A 6,522-nucleotide genomic window follows, 5' to 3' on the forward strand; every position below is an offset into this window, starting at 1 on the left:
CCATGTGCCAGATACTATGGGAAATACCAGAATGGAGAAAATTAATATTCACTGAGCTCATACTTTGTGCTAGGCTAGGGATGAAAATTTTAGTATTCTCTCATGCTCTCTCTTTCTCTCTCCTTTATTTATTTATTTATTTTAATTTTTATTTTTTTTGAGTCTCACTATGTCACCCTTGGTAGAATGCTGTGGCATCACAGCTCACAGCAACCTCAAACTCTTGGGCTTAAGCAATTCTCATGCCTCAGCCCCCCAAGTAGCTAGGCCTATTGGCACTCACCACAAAGCCCGGCTATTTTTTATTGTAGTTGTCATTGTTGTTTTTAGCAGGCCTGAGCCAGGTTCAAATCTGCCATCCCGGGTGTGTGTGTCTAGTGCCTTAACCACTGAGCTATGAGTGCTGAGCTCTTTTTTTTTTTATTTTTTGGAGCCTAGGCTAGAGTGCAATGATGTCATTATAGCAGTGGTTCTCAACCTTCCTAATGCTGTGATGTATTTTCATTGTTACAAAGGGGTCGTGACCCACAGGTTGAGAACTGCTACATTATACCCTACTGCAACCTCAGACTTCTGGACTTAATAGCTCCTCCTACCACATCCTCCTGTGTTGCTGAAATTGCAGGTGCATGCCACAACACCTGGGTCATTTTTCTATTTTTTTATGTAGATGGGAGTCTTATGGTGTTGCTTAGCTGATCTCAAACTCCTGGCTTCAAGCATGAGCTGCTGTATCCAACTGTGCATAGTATTGTCTCATTTAATCCTCTGAATTCCCTGGTCAGATAGTTGTTATTATCACCCTCAATTAAAAGAAAAGGAAACTGAGGCTCAGAGAGAAGAAATAAGTTGCCTAAGAATTGAACACCCAGAGGGGCAGAGCTGGAATTCGAGCTCAGGACTTCTGAATGTCTGCAGAGTTCATGCCTTCTTGCCCTGAACCAACCTGGCCCTTCCCAGAGCAAAGAGTAAAAGTTGGGTCTACCCTCATGCTGTTTACAGTGCTGCCAACTGGACTGCGTGAACAATATTCAACAGTATGAGATTCAATGACTTTCGTTCAGCAAATGTCCCCCATCCCTATTTTGCGCTAGGCATTGTGTCAGGTACTAGGGATGTGGAGAGATGACTCAGACTCAGGGTGCAGCAGCAGAAATGTGGAGGAGGAAATGATTAATCCTGCCTGCTTTGGGCTTAGCATTGACTCACTTATCAGCTTGATCCTTAAGAGAAGGGTGATGCTGGTAAGGAAATGTAGTTCAGAGCAAACTCCCCCTCCCACAGATGTGCAAGGTCTCTGAGTCCCAGTTGCATGGCAATCAGAGGAGCAACGGCTTTTGAGCTATCTTTTGAGCCTGGTGACAAAGCTGGGCATGGGTCATTTTTTCATAGGACATCTGTTGGCACCAGGTTAGAAGTAGCAGCTTCCAGGCTAGGGTAACACCTTCTGATGAGGCAGCTCAGAAATTCCTGGGCCCAAGGAAACAACTTCTACCAGGACAGAGCTGAGATGTTTAAAGATATAGCACGCACATTCCGGGAGCCCCGTCCACAGTGGACAGGCATGAGCACTGAGGGGTGGGCAGCAGAAAGAGCTTGACCCCAGAATGAGCCAGGCCCGTTATGAGTTCTACTCCATCAGTTTCTGGCTGTTCCCATAGCTGGTGATTGACCCTTCCTCAGCGTCTTTCTCATTATCTATGAAATGGGTCTCAGCCAACACTGTGTTTCTTTAGCCAGATGAAGCAAATTAGGCCTGTATCAGAAGGAGACCAGGGCACCGCTGGGACCCCAGGGTGTAGGGCACTGTGGAGGCTGGGAAGCTATCAGGAATTTGGACATTTCAGACAGGTTTCTTCCATTAACCTGGCACTGATGGGAAGGCTGGCTGCCTTCCACACTCCCCCATCCGTGCATGCCTGTCCCAGCCTCATTCAGTCTGGCTGTTGTCTTTCAGTTTCAACTCTAAATCCCAAGAGAAAGAATCTGACCCAGCTTGGGGTCCCCCAATTTGATCAGTTATGGCACAGGGGACTATGACCAGGAAAGGTGAGCCATACAGCACAACTAGGGACTCCCAGGGGTAAAGTAATGAAGGGTGCACTTCTCAAAGGAAGAATGTCACCATGATCTAGGCAGATCCTCTCAAGAGTTATTGTGAGGATTAACTGAGACACTGAACATCTACTTCCTCGTGCATAAGAGGCGTGGACTTCAAAGGAAGGTCTCAGGACAGGTTCCCTAGAAGCAGAGGTCTCAGGAGAAGAGGATGGAGAAGAAAAAGGGGGAAGACAAACAGGTCCCAGCCTGACCTTGGGGGGCTCTGGGGCACAAATTGCTCCTACCTTAACCTCCCATGTAGCTAGGACTATAGGTGTGCACCACCATGGCTAATTTTCTCTATTTTTAGTAGAGATGGGGTCTCATTCTTCTCAAACTTCTGTGCTCAAGTGATCCTCCTGCCTTGACCTCCCAGAATGCTAGAATTACAGGGGTGAGCCCCTGCATCCAGCTACATTGTACTGGATATTATAAGTAATCTAGAGACAATTTAAAGAATATAGAAGGATATGCATAGTTATAGCCAAATACTGTGTCATTTTATGTCAGGAACTTGGGCATCAGAGGATTTGGGTGTTTACCAGGAGTCCTAAGATCAGTCCTCTGTAGATGCTGAGGAACAACTGTATTAGTTATCTGTTGCTACGTAACAAGTTACCCCAATACTTAGCAGCTTGAAGCATTTATTATCTCAGTTTCCTCAGGGTCTCTCATGAGGTTACAAACTAGATGTTGGCTGGGGCTGCTATCATCTGAAAGCTTGGAGACAACTAGCAGAGCTGCCATATGACCCTTAGGGGAAATGGTCAAAACATCTCTCCTCTGTAACCTAGAGAAGAGGCAGCAAAGGGATCTGGATCTGCCTGCCAGTCACCTGGCTCTCAGCAGGTGTCCGAGAAGTCTCAGGTTTGGATGCCAAATCTGCCTTGGGGTGGGGGTGGGGAGGGGGCTGAGCCACAGACCAAGGAGTCAGCTCAGAGGTTCTAGAATAAGGTTCTCTCCACGCACTTCTCCTAAGCCCTCCAGTCTATCAACTTATGGACAGTGTTTGCTGAGGCCTGTCTGAGCCTTGTCCCTCACTGGGTGCTGGAAATGGGGCTATTATCAAAAGTAAAGTCCAGGAGGTGTCAAGTCAGGTGTCTGTGCCAGCCAGGACCCAAGGACCTTTGGGAAATACAGAAGACACTTGGGTCAGGTCCTCTAATGTGTCCTCAAGAGGAATGCTGGACATAGGAAAGGAGGGGGAAGGACTACATCTCTACACGGCCCACCAGTTCCTTCCGTGGGTCAGTCTACTCACATGTGTAAAGGCATGGCTCAGGGTAAAGCAGCTTGAGCCAGTGGGAAAGGCTCTGCTCTGAGGGCTACAAATATCTCTTCCAAGGACTGCTCTACCATACATACACTCCTCAAGTTCCAATCATTTTCTAGGCCTCAGTTTCTTTCTCTGTCAAGAAGGAGCATAACTTTTCTGTATCTAATTTACATATTCAACAAATACTTATTAAGTCCCTACTATGTGCCAAGCACTGTTCTAATGACTTGGAAAGACTGTTCAGAGCAAGATAGTCAAAGTGTCTGCTTTCAGAGAGTGAACTGCTGGAGGACACATTCCTTGAAATACAGTCACATGTTTTGACAGGGAGCCATTCTGAGATATGCAGCCTTAGGTGATTTTGTCATTGTGCAAACATTGCAAACTGTCCTTCCACAAAGCTAGGTAGATGGTCTACCCTACCCTACCCCCAGGCTATAAGGTCTAGCATATTGCTCCTATAGGCTACAAACCTATACTGCATGTTACTATACTGAATAATGCAGGCAACCATTACACAATCGTAAATATTCATGTATCAAAACTTAAACAAGGTACTGGGAAAATATAGCATAAAAGATTTTGAAAGGGTACACTTGTACAGAGCACTTATCACAAAAGGAGCTTGCAGTACTAAAGGTTGCTATGGTTGAGTCAGTGAGTGAGGGTGAAGGCCTAGGACAGTACTGTACACCTACTGTAGATTTTATAAACCCGGTACATTTCAGCTACACTCAACTTATTTTTAAAATTTCTTTTCTTTTTTTTTTTTTTTCTTTTGCAACAGAATCTCAAGCTGTCCTAGGTAGAGTGCCATGGCATCACAGCTCACAGCAACCTCAAACTCTTGGGACCAAGCGATTCTCTTGCCTCAGCCTCCCAAGTAGCACCTGCCACAATGTCTGGCCACTTGTCCTTTCTTTTCTTGTTGCAGTTGTCACCACTGTTCTAGCTGGCTCGGGGCCAGGCTCCAACCCACCAGCCTCAGTGCATGTGGCTGGCACCCTACCCATTGAGCTGCAGGCACCCCCCTAAATTTCTTTTTTCAATAATAAATTAATCTTATCTTACTATAATTTCATCAACTTAAAACATTTTTTTAACTTGTGAATTCTTTTGTCGTAACGCTAGGCTTATGATACAAACACATTGTCCATCTGTACAAAAATATTTCCTTTCTTTATATCCTTATTCTATGAGTATTTTTTTTTTATTTCTTTGTTAAAAACTAAGACAGAAAAACACACATGAATTAGCCTAGGCCTACACAGGGTCAGGATCATTAATATCACTGTCTTCTACTTCCATATCTTGTCCCAGTGGAAGGTCTTTAGGGGCAAGAAGGTGCACAGAGCTGTCATCTCCTATGATAACAATACCTTCTTCTGGCTCGGTGCCTATAGCTCAACCGGCTAAGGCGCCAGCCACGTACACCTAAGATGGCAGGTTCGAATCCCCAGCCTGGGCCCGCCAAACAACAATGATGGCTGCAACCAAAAAATAGCCAGGCGTTATGGCGGGCACCTGTGGTCCCAGCTACTGGGGGGGTGGAGGCAGGAGACTCGCTTGAGCCCAGGAGTTGGAGGTTGCTGTGAGCTGTAATGCCACGGCACTCTGCCCAGGGGGACAGCTTGAGGCTCTGTCTAAAAAAAAAAAACAAAACCGTTTTAAAAACAATACCTTCTTCTGGAATTCCTCCTAAAGCACCTGTCTGAGGCTGTTTTGCTGTTAACTTTTTTTTGAGACAGTTTCACTTTCTCACCCTCAGTAGAGTGCTATGGTGTCATACCTCAACGCAATTTCAAACTCTTGGGCTCAAGCAATTCTCTCGTCTCAGCCTCCACGTAGCTGGGACGACAGGCACCCACCACAATGCCCCACTATTTTTCAAGATGGGGGGTCTCATTCTGGCTCAGGCTGGTCTCAAACCTGTGAGCTCAAGCAATCCACCTGCCTTGGCCTCTCAGAGTGCTAGGATTACAAGTGTGAGCCACAGCACCTGGCCCTTGTTAACTTTTTTTTTTAAGTAGAAGGAATACACTCTAAAATAACAATAAAAATATAGTAAATACATAAACCAGCAGCATAGTTGTTTATCCTCAGTATCAGTGCTATCCTCAGCGTATGTGCTATCCTTTTATAAGACTGGCAGCATAGTAGGTTTGTTTATACCAGCATCACCACAAACACATGAGTAATTCATTGCACTATGACTCTACAAGGGCTACAAGGTCACTAGGCAATGGAAATTTTTTCAGTTCCATTATAATCTCATAGTGTCACCCTCATTGACCAAAACATATGAGTGTAATGCTGAGCGGTAGTGGGTGCTAAGAAGGAAAGCAAAACAGGGTGAGGGAATAGAGAGGGATAGAGGGAAGTCAGGGAGCTTTCTCTGAGGGGGCGACTTCTGGATGGAGGTCAGGACAAAGTGAAGGATTGGGTTATAGGGCTGATGGAACAACACTCCAGGCATAGGCACACCAAGAGCCCCAAGAAGTGATGTTCTTGGGAAGTCCAAGGAACCCAAGGAAGCAGTTCATGGAAACACTGGGAACAAATGATGCCTGACCAGAGCAGCACATATTAGATCACATCACTCCTCTGCCCACACCCTCTCTGGGCTGTTCCTCAGACCTGCCTTAAGGCTTTAAGGCAGAGGTCTACCCAGAATCAGCTACAGGGTTTATTAAACCACAGATGGCTGAGCCCCAGAGGCCTACCCAGAATCATCTGCAGGGTTTATTAAACCACAGATGGCTGAGCCCCAGCCCAGTTTCTGATTCAGAAACTGATTCAGATCTGGAATGGAGCCCCAGAAGGGGCATTTCTAATGAGGTCCCTGGTAATGCTGACACCTTGGTACTTGCTGTGGTTTTTGAAGGACTGCTCTAGTATGTGAGAGCTTGGACCTCTGCCTGGACCACTTTTGCCCAAACACTTCTCACCTCTTTCAATGTCTTTGCTCAAACTCCCCAGTGCCAGTGGGCTTACCCTGACCATTCTATGCCATGCTACAACCTTTCCCCTCTTCCCTGAACCCCAGTCTCCTTCCCACTCTCTTTTTTTTCCCTTTTGTCCATTGTTCCTGTCACTTTCTAATATGTGGATCATTATTTTACTTAGTTTGTTTTTTTTTTTTTTTT

This window comes from Otolemur garnettii, unplaced genomic scaffold, assembly GCF_000181295.1.
Source record: "Otolemur garnettii isolate 467f Iridium unplaced genomic scaffold, OtoGar3 scaffold00144, whole genome shotgun sequence".
Taxonomy (NCBI): domain Eukaryota; kingdom Metazoa; phylum Chordata; class Mammalia; order Primates; family Galagidae; genus Otolemur; species Otolemur garnettii.